Source organism: Suncus etruscus, chromosome 13, assembly GCF_024139225.1.
Source record: "Suncus etruscus isolate mSunEtr1 chromosome 13, mSunEtr1.pri.cur, whole genome shotgun sequence".
Taxonomy (NCBI): Eukaryota; Metazoa; Chordata; class Mammalia; order Eulipotyphla; family Soricidae; genus Suncus; species Suncus etruscus.
The window spans coordinates 52,154,306-52,170,045 of NC_064860.1; the positions used below are offsets into that span (position 1 = coordinate 52,154,306).

Sequence of the window (15,740 nt, forward strand, 5' to 3'; positions counted from 1 at the left end):
ATGACATAAAGCTTCAATGAGTTAATTGATAGAAAATGTTTGCTCCAAATGACAGCTTGAGAGAGTAAGAGCTGCTTGTTGGCACAATTGATATCCTGAGAGTGTTGGGAGGGGGAAGAATTGTGTCTCCTACAAATGTCTACATAGTAATTAAAACCCTAATCAGTCATTTAGAACTTTTAGGTAAATTATTAGGAAACAGGCCTATCTCCTATTACTTAGGCAATTAGCTAAGAGGTGATGGTTATATAGGAGTCTGGCCATTCCCTAAGCTATTATCACTGGTGGTTTTTTTGGAGGGGGGGGTTGTTCACTATCTCTCAGGGGTTACTCTTGACTCTGTGCTCAGAAATCACACCTGGCAGGCTCAGTGGATCTTGTGGGTCCTTCCTTGGCTAGCGCTTGCAAGGCAGACACCTTACCTCTAGCGCCACCTCGCCGGCCCCTCCCCAAAACTTTATTAAAGATCCTTGAATCCAAAGCCAGTAGTAAGCACTGAGCTGATATGGCCCCAAACCCCATCCAAAAACCAAGCAAAACAAAACACAAACAGACCAAAACCGAATTAATGATGGAAAAAATAAAAACGTTTTTGGACATTGCATGTTGAACTTCTCTCACAGCTCAGCCCTTTGGAAATATGTAAGAGAGAGACGCAGTGTGGAAAATCATCTTTAGAGGATGGATGAAGAGTCTGACATCTCAGGCTTCAGTTGCTTATTTTGTGCAGCCCAAGGTTTTGGCTCACTCTTTCCTCTGTTGAACAATAAGACGGAGATAATTCATTACTCTGTGAACTTGCTATCCGCTTGGTCCCTAGGGATAAAGTGGGTTCAAGTGACTTCCTCTAGACCTCATCAGTGGTGCAACCATAATGAATGCCCGAGGCCAAAAATGTGGCATCCTTAAGATGGTCAGGCTTAATAAATAGTATTTGTTTTTATTTTTCAGACACAAAGCAGCAACAGCTTTTTTCTTTTTTTCCTCAAGCATAATTTGATTTTGTCTTCCTTTCACTGTTTAAAATGTTTTAGAAGCTCCAATCTGAAGTCTGTTTTTTCACCCACATTTACTCTGTAAATCGGTTTAGAGTGTTATGTGACACAATGAAAGTCAGTGGCATTTTTCCATTCAAGGGGTAAAAAAGTCGTCTTTTTGATGAAAAATAAAATAATTTTTCTCCCCATCAAATAGATGAAATTTACAAATTAAAGACAATTAAACTTTCAACCTTATCTTTCCATTCTGCCCTTCCCAAGGCAGAGTGGAAGAAAGGCAAAGATCCAAATCGTTTATTGTTATTTATTATTATTATTGAGTAGTGTTTATTGCAATAGGTTGCAGGCTCTGGCTTGCCCCATCCTAATTAATATAACCAGTTGTTCCCATCCACTATATCATGAGAATTCTTTTTTATATGTAACTGTGATAATTTTCTTTATATCCTGTATGTTTACACTTTTTGGCAATGATTATAAGGACATAATAATGTCAAGTGCCTTACATACATATTCAAATATGATATTAATGAATTATTACTCAAACTGGAGCAGATTAAAATAAGCTAAGAGCAAAATATTTATGTAGATATAATCATTGCCAAAAAGTATAAATATACAGGGTATAATGAAATTTATTACATTTACATATGAACAAGGATTCTCATGAGATAGTAGATAATTTGATTATAATATTATAAGCTCTGATGGTACTCAGAGCTTATTCCTGCCTCTGTGCTCAGGGATCACTCCTGGCAGTATTCAGGGGTCTGTGTGAGATTAAATTCAGATCAGTTGTATGTTGGATGGTGTCTTACCCACTGTACTGTCTCTCCAGCTCTGATTTAAGTATTATGAAATGATATCATAATAGGTTTAGCTAATGCCTCTTTTCTTATGTATTAGTATCTATATATATCTATATATACAATAGAAAGAAAATAAAAAGGAAAGTTTCTTTTTTGGTGTAAACTCATAGGATTTAATCTATTTTGATGCTCGCTTTGGCAGCACATATACTTAAATTGGAACTGTAGGGAGAAGATTAGCATGGCCCTGTGCAAGGATTTAATCTATTTTCCAAATATTTATTTATTTATTTATTGTTTGTTTGTTTGTTTTTTAGGCCACACCTGGTGACGTTCAGGGGTTACTCTGGGCTATTCTCAGAAGTTGCTCCTGGCTTGGAGGACCATGAAACTCCAGGGGATCGAACTGTGGTCCATCCTAGGTCAGCCATGTGCAAGGCAAATGTCCTAATCCTGGGCCACTGCTTCGGCCCCGATTTTTCCCTAATATTTTAAAACTTTATTTGAGGCACCAGGATATGCTCTACTGTTCTTGAGAGGGCTGTTTCCAGATTCATCCATGTAAAGTGATTTCAAAAAACAAAAAGTTGGGTTTTCTCAAGATTTAAGAATTCTATTTCTGGGCCCCATTTCTTAATGGCCCCAAAACTATTGCTAAAAACCATTTGCACTCTGATGTTTTTATTGCAGCATTATTACAATAGCCAAAGTCCGTAAGCAGTCCAAATATCCAGGAACAGAGAGTGGATATAACTCATGATCTTAGATTTGCAAAGTGAGTGCTTTAACAACTGGGCCATCTCATTACCCAAAATTAAAAAAAATTATTTTACTTGAATCACTATGACATACACAGTTACGGTTATTCATGGTTGAGTTTGTCATGCCATGTCCAACCAATGCACATTTCCTGTCAACATTTCCTTGTTTCACTCCCACCAACTCTCCTACGTATTGCCATGGGAGACATTTTTCTTCTCTCTCTCTCTTTTCATTTTTTCCTTTATTCACTGGTCTGCAATATTGTTATCTAAAGGTAATCATGCATATCGTTTTTTCTCCTTTCAGCACCGAGCTCTTGTCCTGCTATCATTTTCAACTATCATTGGCATAGCTCATCCAGAATTTATTCTCAACACCTTTATCATCTGTCTCTATCTATCTATCTATCTATCTATCTATCTATCTATCTATCTATCTATCTATCTATCTATCTATCATCTATCTATCTATCTATCTATCTATCTATCTATCTATCTATCATCTACCTATCTACCTATTCATTTACCCATCCATCCATTCATTCATCTGTCTCATATAGCAGCATTAAAATATAGTCATCTTATTTTTGTTATATCCCCACACTTATGTATATATATATTTTGTTTTCTTGGGCCTGATAGTGCTCAGGGGCTAACCCTGGCTCAGTGCTTGAAGATTTCTCCTGATGGTGCTCATGGGACTATGTAGTACTGAGGAGAAAACTGCTTCTCATATGCAAAACATTTGTTCAGCCCATGAGCTATTTCTCTGGCCCTATTTATATCTTTTTCCATTTGCTTTGGTTTGTTTTATTTTGGGAAGCCAGGTCGTCACTGGAAATTTCTGATGGAGGAAGAGTTAGGATATGAGACTGTACTGAGAGTCTAAAGGTATTTTGGTTCATAAAGAACATTGGCAAGAAACCCTTTTTCTGTCTGCTATAATCATATGTAGGGGAAATTTTACTGTGTGTCACTCCATTCACTTGGTATCTGACTTCAGTATTTCTTATTTCTACTGAGCTGGCCTAGTGTTCTCAACTTCAGTTTGTGAATGATGAGTCACTCATTGTAAATCAATCTCCACTCTCTTTTTTATTTCTTTTTTCTTCCTTTCTGATATGACTAGGGAGAATTCTCCTGCTACTAGCATTGTCTATTCCAGTGTTCTCTTTCTACCAGAAAACCAACATAATAGAAAATCAACTGGATTTCTAAAATTTAAAATAATCTTGAGAAATTAGCATTATTAAATATTGCTTATTGTCATCTTGCTTGCTATAACACAATACCATAGACTAAAGTGTTTGATAACCAAACTGTTATGTCTCATACTTCTTGAGGATGGAAAGTCTAAAATCAAGATGGCAGTCTACTGGGCTTTTGACTAAGGCTTCTTGGCTTGTAGATTGCTGCCTCATAGCTCTGTTCTCTCCCAACCTTTCCTCATAGCACTTAGAGAGAGAATGAGTGAGATCTCATTACATCTTTCTTACCTTTTAAAACCACCATTTCTTTTTGATTAGGAATTCATTCTTATAGACTCAAAAATTTTGTTTTAGTTACATTCTAAAAAACTTTTCTCCTAATGCTAGGATGCTCTTGAAGCTTGTTCTTCAAGATCTAAATTTTGGGGAATACAATTCAATTCCATAGCTTTAACTGTTAAAATTGCACTAATTTTTCTCCATATATGTAACTTGTGTAAAGAATGTAAAGAATATGTAAAATATTCTTATGTAAAGAATATAACCCCAGTGCTTTCTTTACGAAAATGTATTTAAAAATTAAATGTCCCCAGAAGCTCTTGATATTCTTGTTGCATCCTTAGTTCTGTTTAAAGGACAGTATTCTAATTCTCATATTGTTGAGTATAATTTAAGAATGACCCCAGTGCTGAGTCTAGGAAGTGGGAAGAAGGGAAACTCAAGGGAATTACATAAATAGTGAGAGTTATCTGTGGAAAACAGCGCAGATCTTGAACTGTAATGTTCGTAGAGAAAGGTGAGTTATAGAAAAAATGTGAAAATACATATAAGGGTGTCTTAAAATTATTATATTTAATAGAACATATCCAGGCTTAATTATATATAAAATATCACTTTTAAAGTGATTTCTGGGGCTGGCGAGGTGGCGCTAGAGGTAAGGTGTTTGCCTTGCAAGCGCTAGCCAAGGAAGGACTGCGGTTCGATCCCCTGGCATCCCATAGGGTCCCCCCCAACCCAGGGACGATTTCTGAGAGCTTAGCCAGGAGTAACCCATGAGCATCAAATGGGTGTGACCCGAAAAACCAAAAAAAAAAAAAAAAAGGAAAAAAATAGTGATTTCTATTACTAGATGACTAAAATAGGAAGACTTAGTTTTCCCACACATTATGTTCACTCAAGTCTTAAGCCTTATTGCCAAAATTTTCCTTTGTGAAAAAGTGACCAATATTTTGCTATTAAGAAATAGTACCTTGCCACACCAGCCCTTTCTTTTTTTTCCCTTTTTTCTTTTTATTCTATGGTTATTGTTTTGCTGATTTTTTTTTGTTGTTGCTGCTGTTCTGTTTTTTGTCATTGCTTGTTTTCATTTCTTTTTGTTTTTCTTTCTCCTTCCTTCCTTTGTATTGATATTTATAGCCTCTAGACGGATTCCTACCATCTTTTTTTCCCTTCTATCTTTTCTTTTTCCAACAGAACTGGAATCATTGTGTTTTACCTCATAAATTGAGGGGGAAAAATGGATGGTACCAGGAGCAATCAGTCATATGAACATTGAGTGGAAATAAAAAATGATCAGACTTAAGCACCAAACCCAAAGTCAAAGGCACCAGAATTGATACCCAATCTACAACAAATTATACACAAAGGAGACCTGTTACACTAGCAGTCCATGGGGCAAAGGGGGAAGTATGGGATGGATGCAGGGAACAAGGGTGGGGGGAGGACAACACCGGTGGTAGGAATGACCCTAAATCATTATCACTATGTACCTTGAATATCACTGTGAATGACTTGTAATTCACTTTGATCACAATAAAAATCATAAAAGGGGAGGGTGAAGTGCTGGCACGGTGGTAGAGCATTTGCCTTGCATGCGACTCACCAAGGACGGACAGCGGTTTGATCCCCCTGCATCCCATATGGTCCCCAAGCCAGGAGCAATTTTTGAGTGCATAGCCAGGAGTAACTGAGCATCACTGGGTGTGGCCTAAATCCCCCAAAGAAAGAAATAGTACTTTAATTATGCTTTTTTCTATCTTAATTTTAAAACTTATTTTCTTCACAAAAATAAGTGGAGTTATACATGTTTATTCCTACAAAACGTTTTCTCTCATTTTATCTTCCTGTAGTCTAAAATTTTTGTATAAACTCAATGACTTCAATGAAAAGAGTTTTCTGTTATTAGCACTTGTATTTAATATTATACCATTTAATTTTATTATTTAACTACTCTGTCAGTAATTGTGTATATCTTTTCAATAGTGACTTAATATTTCAAAACTTGAATTCTGTTATAATTACTAAATCATTATTCCTTATAATGATTATAAGGAATAGCAAGGTCCTGAATTATTAATTTGTTGAGATAACAGGAGACTAAAAGGAAGGTTAATGATACATTTTAAGGTAATTTAAAGAGAGATATAATTTTAAGTTAGTGATTTGAAGATCTTTGAGTCCTTACAATAATTTTTATAATTGTGTATGTGTATGTATAATTGTGTATGTGGCATTGTCATTTATAACTAATATATTTGGTCTTTGTCCCAGTTTCTTGCTCTCTGCTCCATAACACTAAGAATTTTCCAAAAAGATAAAAACTATTAAAGTGTGTTTGATGTTAATGAAGTAACTTTTGACTTGCCCTTTGGTTACCTAAGTATGAGGCCAGTTGCCAGAAGAACCAATCACATGATTTAAAAGTTTAAGCATTCAGCCCTTCTGAGGTCTCATTCCCTTTTCTGGGGCAGGGAAAGGATTGGAGGCTGGTCAATTGCCATTGGTGAATGAGTCAATCAATTATTTCAATGTAATAAAGACTCCATAAAACATCTATAAGGACTGTTTTCAGAGAACTTTTGAGTTGGTAAACAGTTGGAGGTAATGGGACAATTTGAGCCTTCCAAGGGTATAGATCTTCTGGAGACCTCTAGGATCTAGATGCTCATTCATATTTTTACTATATTCTTTTTCATAGTAAATCAGTAATTGTGTAAATTAAATAAACCAAGTCTGAACAAAAATATCTTGTGTAGTCATGAAGCTTCTGATTTCTATAAAGTCTTTGAGAAGTACAGGTGACAGTTTAGATTTGCAACTGGCACCTGAAATTCAGGGAAATTATGGGTGGAAACTAGTTTAAGTAGATCTTTTAGAGGCACAGGTAAAAACTTGGGCTTGGTACTTGTATCTCAGGTGTGTATATAGTAGAGCAGTATGTATGTGAATGGAGCTCTTCACCTTAAAATGTCTCCTGGTATATAATGTCAGAATTAAGACAAATTGTAAGCCATACAGCCAGTGTTTGATCATTTTTTTTTTATAAATGTGGGGAACCTCCTCCTTACATTGGAGATTGCATCCAGATATCTATCCATTTAGTGTATTAACCAAATTATATTGACTTAGGCACTATCTCACGCCAGAGACTGGCACACATCACAAAGAATGGGAGCAATCAGTGCTGGTGGGGATGTGGAGAGAAAAGAACTCTTTTCCACTGCTGGTGGGAATGCCGTCTTGTTCAGCCTTTATGGAAAACAATATAGAGATTCCTCAAAAGACTGGAAATTGAGCTCCCATATCATCCAGCTATACCATTCCTAGGAATATACCCTAGGAACACAAAAATACAATACAAAAATCCCTTCTGCACATCTATATCCATTGCAGCTCTACTTACAATAGCCAGAATCTGGAAACAACTCAGATGCCCAACAACAGATGAGTGGCTAAAGAAACTGTGGTACATATACACAATGCAGCTGTCAGTAGAGGTAAGGTCATAACATTTTCCTATACATGGATGGACATGCAAACTATTATGCTGAGTGAAATAACTCAGGGAGAGAGAGATAGATAGACACAGAATAGTCTCTCTCATCTATTGGTTTTAAGAAAAGTAAAAAACATTATTTAATAATAGACAGAGACAATAGAGATAAGGGCTGGAAGGACAGGCCCATACTATGAAGTTTGCCACAAAGAGTGGTGAACTTAGCTGGAGAAACGACTACACTGACAACTACCATAACAACGGTAGTGAGTGAAAGAAATAGAATGCCTGTTTTGAATGCAGGCAAGGGGTGGGGGAGGAGGGAGATGGAGGGCATTGGTGATGGGAATGTTGCACTGATGACAAGGGCTGTTATTTTTGCACTGTTGAAACCTTTGAGTTACCTCTGAATCCCCTTCCAAATTACCTTTCTGTGGGGATAAGACTGTGGACTTGACATTTTTGCTAACTCTGGTTCTTCCTTGTTTCCAGTAAGATGACTTTAGTGATTAAGCCCTGTGAGAAACTCACTTGATTTCTTTCCAAAGGAAATGTAAACACTTTGGTGTTTGTCTCTAAATAATTTGGCTGCTCTTTGAGGACATGGTGATCTATTGGAGGTCAAGGACGAGTAATGAGAAAGATCTGAGGAATATAGCTTAATAGATAAGAACATTTCGGTTCTCATCTTCTGTGTCATATACCTTTTACATCAAAGCCTATTGAAGAAATACCCTGGTGGTGAGTTGTTAGTTCTTTTTTTTTTTTTTGGTTTTTGGGCCACACCCGTTTGACGCTCAGGGGTTACTCCTGGCTATGCGCTCAGAAATCGCCCCTGGCTTGGGGGGGACCATATGGGACGCCGGGGGATCGAACCGTGGTCCGTCCTACGCTAGAGCTTGCAAGGCAGACAACTTACCTCCAGCGCCACCTTCCCGGCCCCATTCTATAACCTGAATTGCTGTTATTCCCAGTACCCATTTCTGGTCTTATATTCTTACAATTAGCACATCTTACATGATAGGATTATATTCAAAGGCCCACAAAATCCCTTGATACACTGAGACATAAATTGTGTTTCTTTCAGGAAAACCTAGTTTTAGTTTTCACAAAGTGACTTTTCCCTAAGAATTTGATGTCCAAATTTTTCATTATTATTTTTTTTTAATTTATAGTTTTAGGGGCCAGAGTGATAGCATAGTAGTAGGGTGTTTGCCTTGCATGTGGCTGACCTGAGATATACCTGTCCTAGGTTCAATCCCTGGCATCCCATATGGGCCCCTGAGCCTGCCAGGAGTGATTTCTGAATGTAGAGCCAGGAGTAACCCCTCAGTGCCACTGGGTGTGGCTCAAAAACCAACCCTCCCCCCAAACTTTCCCCAAACAGTATATATATTTTTTTATTTAAACACCTTGATTACATACATGATTGTATTTGGGTTTCAGTCAGCCAAACAATATTTTTTATTAAGTCTCTGTGATTGCAAAGTTGCTCATAATACTTATTTCAGGCATTCAATATTCCATCCAACACCAAACCCACTACTAATGTCCCCTTTTCTCCAGGAATGTTCTTAGGTTCCCTTCTAAGCCCTTACTGAACCTGACCACTTGACAGGCATATCACAAATTTATATACATTGCTTTCTCCAACAACACTTATAAAAATGGTGAATGAAATTTTCAGAAAATAAATCAATAAAAGTCAACTTGTGATAATTGACTGCTATATAATTTTAATAAATGTAAATAAAGAAATTAAAATTATTTAATGCAATATAATATAATACCTATTCTTCTTTGCATAAATACGTTTTTTAATTGATGAGATAAAAATGTCTTAGATCTCACACATCACACCTTCCTGCTTTTCTCTTTCCTCAGTATGGTTTTATGATCACTTTTAATTTCTGGGTTGGCTATCATGGATCTCTTTATTATTTGTTGCATCAAAATCATTTTATTTTTTATGATGAAGATATTACAAAGAGAGAGTTTTCCTTTAAGTTTTTTCCACTACTCTTTCAACATTTTGAACTGCAGGGTTTTTTGTTGTTGTTTTGTTTTGTTTTGTTTTGTTTGGGGTCACACTCGGCAGCCCTCAGGAGTTACTCCTGGCTCTATACGCAGAAATCACTCCTGGCAGGCTGGGGGGACCATATGGGATGCTGGGATTCAAACCACCGTCCTTCTGCATGCCCTACCTCCAAGCTATCTCACCTTCCCCATTGAACTGCAGTTTTACTTTTTTTTTTTTTTTTTTGGTTTTTGGGCCACACCCTGCGGTGCTCAGGGGTTACTCCTAGCTGTCTGCTCAGAAATCGCTCCTGGCAGGCACGGGGGACCATATGGGACACCGGGACTCAAACCAACCACCTTTGGTCCTGGACCGGCTGCTTGCAAGGCAGACGCCGCTGTGCTATCTCTCCGGGCCCTGCAGTTTTACTTTTATCTATAATGATAGTTAACATTGATTTTCTATTTTTCATCCATAGCTAAATCTTTTTTTTTTTTTTTTTTTTTTGTTTTTTCGGGCCACACCTGTTTGATGCTCAGGGGTTGGTTACTCCTGGCTAAGCGCTCAGAAATTGCCCCTGGCTTGGCTTGGGGGGACCATATGGGACGCGGGGGGGATTGAACCGTGGTCCTTCCTTGGCTAGCGCTTGCAAGGCAGACACCTTACCTCTAGCGCCACCTCACCGGCCCCAAAATCTTTCATGCTTTACAGGTTGATATTACAAGTTGCAATTTAATTTAATTATCTACATTAATAGAGATAATAGGATTTCCTGCTATATCAGACTGTCCTTACCATAGTTTGATTTTCTTGCTTTCATAATATCTTCATAACCTTGTTTATTTTGTCAAGTTCTTTGTTTCCTAGATACTCCATCAGATTTGTATCAGGTCCCCTGGGTTAATTGTTATCTTGACATCTTTCCCAATTTGCCTAAGTTAGAGTCATTGTTTGTTGGATCATGAATGTTTTTCATTTCCTGTGATTATCTTATGTTTATGTATTTCTTTTCCTATTAACTTCCTAAGAGTGAAGGATATAATAATTTATTAATTCTTTTTTTTTTTTTTTTTTTTTTTTTGTTTTTGGGCCACACCCGGTAACGCTCAGGGGTTACTCCTGGCTATGCGCTCAGAAGTCGCTCCTGGCTTGGGGGACCATATGGGACGCCGGGGGATCGAACCGCGGTCCGTCCAAGGCTAGCGCAGGCAAGGCAGGCACCTTACCTCTTTGCGCCACCGCCCGGCCCCATTTATTAATTCTTAAATGTTCTAAAATATAGCCTATTTTCAAGACTTGGGGGAATGGTAGGAATCCAGGTTGGGAATTATATTTCATTGAAGTAGTGATCAACACATTTTTAAAAAAGAGTAAGGGCCATATGGTCTGTTGTGGTATCTATACAACTTTATATTTGTGGCAGAAAATCAGTTACAAGGTGAGAGGTACATAAATGACCCTGAGAATATTTTAGTAAAAGTTTTTTCACTTTCTTTCTTTCTTTCTTTCTTTCTTTCTTTTTCTTTTCTTTCTTTCTTTCTTTTCTTCTTTCTTTCTTTCTTCTTTCTTTCTCTTCTTTCTTTTTCATTCTTTCTTTCTTTCTTTCTTCTTTCTTTCTTTCTTTCTTTACTTTCTTTCTTTCTTCTTTCTTTCTTTTCTCTTTCTTTCTTTCTTTCTTTCTTTCTTTCTTCTCTCTTCTCTTTCTTTCTTTCTTTCTTTCTTTCTTTCTTTCTTTCTTTCTTTCTTTCTTTCTTTCTTTCTTTTTTCTTTCTTTCTTTCTTTCCTTTCTTTCTTTCTTTCTTTCTTTCTTTCTTTCTTTTCTTTCTCTCTTTCTTTCTTTCTTTCTTTCTTCTTTTCTTTCTTTCTTTCTTTCTTTCTTCTTTCTTCTCTTTCTTTCTTTCTTTTCTTTCTTTCTTTCTTTCTTTCTTTCTTTCTTTCTTTCTTTCTTTCTTTCTTTCTTTCTTTCTCTTCTTTCCTTTCTTTCCTTCTTTCCTTCCCTTCCTTCCTTCCTTCCTTCCTTCTTTCCTTCCTTCCTTCCTTCCTTCCTTCCTTCCTTCCTTCCTTCCTTCCTTCCTTCCTTCCTTCCTTCCTCCTTCCCTTCCCTCCTTCCTTCCTTCCTTCCTTCCTTTCTTCTTTTCCCTTGTTATTTATTTTTTTAGTTTATTTTCAAAGCAGCGGCAGGCTGAATTGTAACTGCCAAATTCAACTTTTGAAAATTATAGTGCTGCTAATGAGAAGTCGAATATTGGGATAGATCTTTTAAAACTCTGTATGTGGTTTTCCCAGCCCCCATCTTTGATTACTGAGGACATTTAGAATCACATCTTTAATCTCTAAATTCTGAAATTTCCTAATACTATGTATGTGAGCTTTTGCTCACCAGTTTGGGGCTTAAAAAGAAGTGCTTTAGTCTGAAAACTTAATTTTTTTCTTCAACCCAAGGAATTTTCCTCTTTAATTTTATACTGACACCACTCAGTTCTACTGTTCCTGATCTTCTTTTCCTCTGGAAACATTTTTGATATAATCATGTATATTTAGATTGTCTTTGTGTCTAATATTTTTTTCATTATTTGGGAGGGGGGGAAATTTCTTTTATTTTTGAGAGTAGGTTTATTCCTATGATATTATTGTTATTTGCCATTTTTTCCAGTAACATTTATTTATTTAGCTGGTTCTGGTTTTTGAGTCACACAGGGCAGTGCTCAGGTATTACTTCTGGCTCTGTACTCAGGGATCATTCCTCATAGGGCTCTGGGGACTATACAAGGTGCCAGCGAATGAACCCAGGTGGGACCTGTGCAAAGCAAATGCAGTACTTGATACTATCACTCTGACCTCTCCAATCACTTTAAAGATATATTTTTATTTATATTATATACTTTATATGTAAATATATACATATATTGCTAATTTTTTCTACCCACATCTTTGGTGGCAGGAGATAAAGGTAAGTGCATCAGACTTGATTTCCTATGAAGCAAATTATTTAAGTTTTGGAAGTTGATGCAAGTTGCATTTAAAGTAAAACTAGGTTATAATCAATAAAACGATATGGTAGAATGATCACTTAAGAGAGAGATAAGAATTCCAAGATTCTGTAATTCAAACAGTTACATAGTTATATTTGTTATGTGGCTCATTTCTTATTTCTAATTTAGTAGTTTAAAACGATTCTTGGTATTGATTATGACTTAACGTACACAGAACCTACATTTTCAACTATTTTAGTTTCTCTGAACATACTGACATTCTTTTTTTCCTGATTTTTTGATTTGTTTTGGGTCACCACTAGAAGTACTCAAGAATTTCTCCTGACTTTGTGCTTGAAAAGTGGTTCCTGGCCACCTATATGTGGTGCCAGGTATTGCCTTCTGCTTGCCAATATGTGTTCTAGTCTCACTATTAATATTTTGGTGTTTTTTTTAAGAGTATAACTTTCTCTTTGAAGTAAAATTTTGGCTAGTATATTATTATTGCTATTATTTCCCCACAGAATAGCTTTTTCCAAAAGGATCTGATGATTCTTGGTTTGCTTTCTTTAAATGATAAAAGAGAGGCACTGATTAGGAGTCTACTGAACCATTGAGCATGGGTAGTGGGGAATTGACAGTTGGCAAAATAATATCCATCAGCAATTTAAAAAGATGGATTGGGAGGGAAGTCTATGAGGTGCCAACCCCAGGAACCAGAGTGTTTTCTGTAGAGTGTTCATCCCATTGTTGTTATTGTTGTTGTTATTATTATTATTATTATTATTATTATTATTATTATTAGTTGTGGTGGCCTAAAGGTGTTAAACACCTGACAATACTCAGATTACTTCTGGCTCTGCATTCAGGAATTAATTCTGTTGATTTATGGAAGACTATGGCAGTTTGAAGAGACGGAGAGATTTAGTTGGTAAGTTGGAAGAAATATGGTAGTTGGGGGCCCAGAGAGATAGCACAGCTGCTTTTGCCTTGCAAGCAGCTGATCCAGGACCAAAGGTGGTTGGTTCGAATCCCGGTGTCCCATATGGTCCCCTGTGCCTGCCAGGAGCTATTTCTGAGCAGACAGCCAGGAGTAGCCCCTGAGCACCGCTGGGTTGGCCCAAAAACCAAAAAAATATATATGGTAGTTGGGCCTGGACAAACCCTCTGGACATGTCCCTTGGACATGCCCCTTGTCATGTGGTATATAAAGAGAAGCTTGAACTGCTGTGGGGGGACACAATAGTAACTAGAGCAATGCAGGATGGCTAGCGGGGGTGGAGGGCAGAGATAAAGCATTTTAGAATGCTTCCTGCTTTGCAACTATTTGCTTTTATATCCTCTTTGAACCCTGGCCTCCCCTAGCCACTTTTGGCTGGCGAATTGCCATCTAACTTTCTCTCTACCTCTCTGGAACCCCTGAGTGACAGTGGCAGGCCTCAGACACCAGGAGGAATAAAAGGTTTACTTATTTTCTTCTCTTCCCTCTCTCTCAGTTCTGGGTGGGCAGTCACTTCAAGAAGAAGACCAAGAAGATCATAAATGTTGCCAGGATGGCTGCATGCAAGGCTAGTTGTCAGTCATACTATATTTCAGGCCCTTTTCATACTCATTATTTCTTTCTTAGGGAAAAAGAACTGGCTGTCAGGACAACACTATTTCCTCAGTAGTTTCTTGCTTTGAGACCATTCCTCCCTCTTGTCTTTTGACTTACTGACGATAGTATTTTCTGAGTCTTATTGAAGACTAGGTCTAATATTTTCCATAGGCTGTACCTCTGTCTGTACTCTATATCATTAATATCTATTTTTCTTCTTCTCTGTATCTTCAGGAAACTTATTGAAATTTCTTATTCACTTGTTTATAAATGGATAGACACAGAAAGTATCATGATGCATAAAATGAGTCAGAGAGAGAGGGACAAACAGAATGATCACACACCTTTCTGGGATACAAATAAGAACATAGTGTGGTAATAAGATCCAAAGACAATGGAAATAAGAAGGACTGGCCCATTGTAGGAAGCTTGCCACAGAAAGGGAGATGTAGGAGAGCAATTAGGATGTAGAAGTGTCATAGATGTCACTATGATAATGATAGCTGAAAATGGTAACCGGAAGAGATCTGCATGTTGCAAGAAGGTAAAGTCATATATATGATATCCCTTAAGTAACAATTTTGTAATTCACAGTGTCTAAAAGAAATAGAGAGAAAGAAAGAGTCAGAGATACAAAGATACAGAGATACAGAGTCAGGGACAGAGAGACAGACAGAGCATGGGTCTTCCATAGAGGCAGGCTTGGATTAGGGTAGGAGGTGGGAGGGAAGCTGGGGACATTGATGGTGGAAAATGTGCAATGGTGAAGGGCTGAGCATAGGAAAATTGTATGAATGAAATTCAGTCACAAAAAATTTTGTAACTGTGTATCTCAAGGTGATTCAATAAAAACAATTACAAAATTTCTTATTCACTGGTACCCTTCTCCTGTGCTCTGAACTGTGGATCTGTGATGCTGTAACAGGGCCTTGGCAGACAGAGAAGACTGATATGTACTACTGTGAACTTAAACTTGGAACCCTGATGTAACTTACTCACTAACCAGTTATATTAATAGATGACTCAGCTTTTAAGGGGGTTTATAGAAGTTTCCCTAAAAAATAAATTTTGAAAGAAATCAAAATTAATACAGATATTCCTCACCTTTCAAGAGTTGGAGCCACACCATTTTGCTATTGTGAATGACTCATCTGTTGGCATGAACCAAAATAAAACTAAAGACTCTTTTTTTTTTTCTTTTATGACTAAAGGTCACAGTGAAAAGAGCATTGAGGTTTGTTTTGCAGCAGCTGTTTTAATGATTTAACTAACTAATTAATTAATCAATGATTTTTGGGCCATGCCTGGCTATAATCAGAGGTTGCTCCTGTCTCTGCACTCAGGAATTACTCTGGCTGGCTCAAGGAACCAAACAGTAGACTGGAGATGAAAACCTGATCAGCTACTGAACTCTGGACCTGTATTTTAGATGCAATATATAACCTGAATGATAAGAGTGATTATGTCTCCTTTCCTGCAAATAACTTTATACAGACAGTGGAATTATCATGTCATTCTTGCTATATGTGAGCGTTTTAGTTTCGATGTACTACTCGGTAAGATTTGGTAGGTTTATTTTTGTCTTTGAGGATGTTACATTTTT

The 15,740-nt window shown here is 37.1% G+C and overlaps 1 non-coding gene across 1 annotated transcript; it reads left to right on the forward strand.

Annotated features, from left to right (window-relative positions):
• Positions 1-1,993: 1,993 nt before the first annotated feature.
• Positions 1,994-2,099, forward strand: LOC126026910 (U6 spliceosomal RNA). Its single transcript, XR_007502100.1, has one exon. It is a non-coding gene; the product is annotated as a U6 spliceosomal RNA (small nuclear RNA).
• Positions 2,100-15,740: the final 13,641 nt, after the last annotated feature.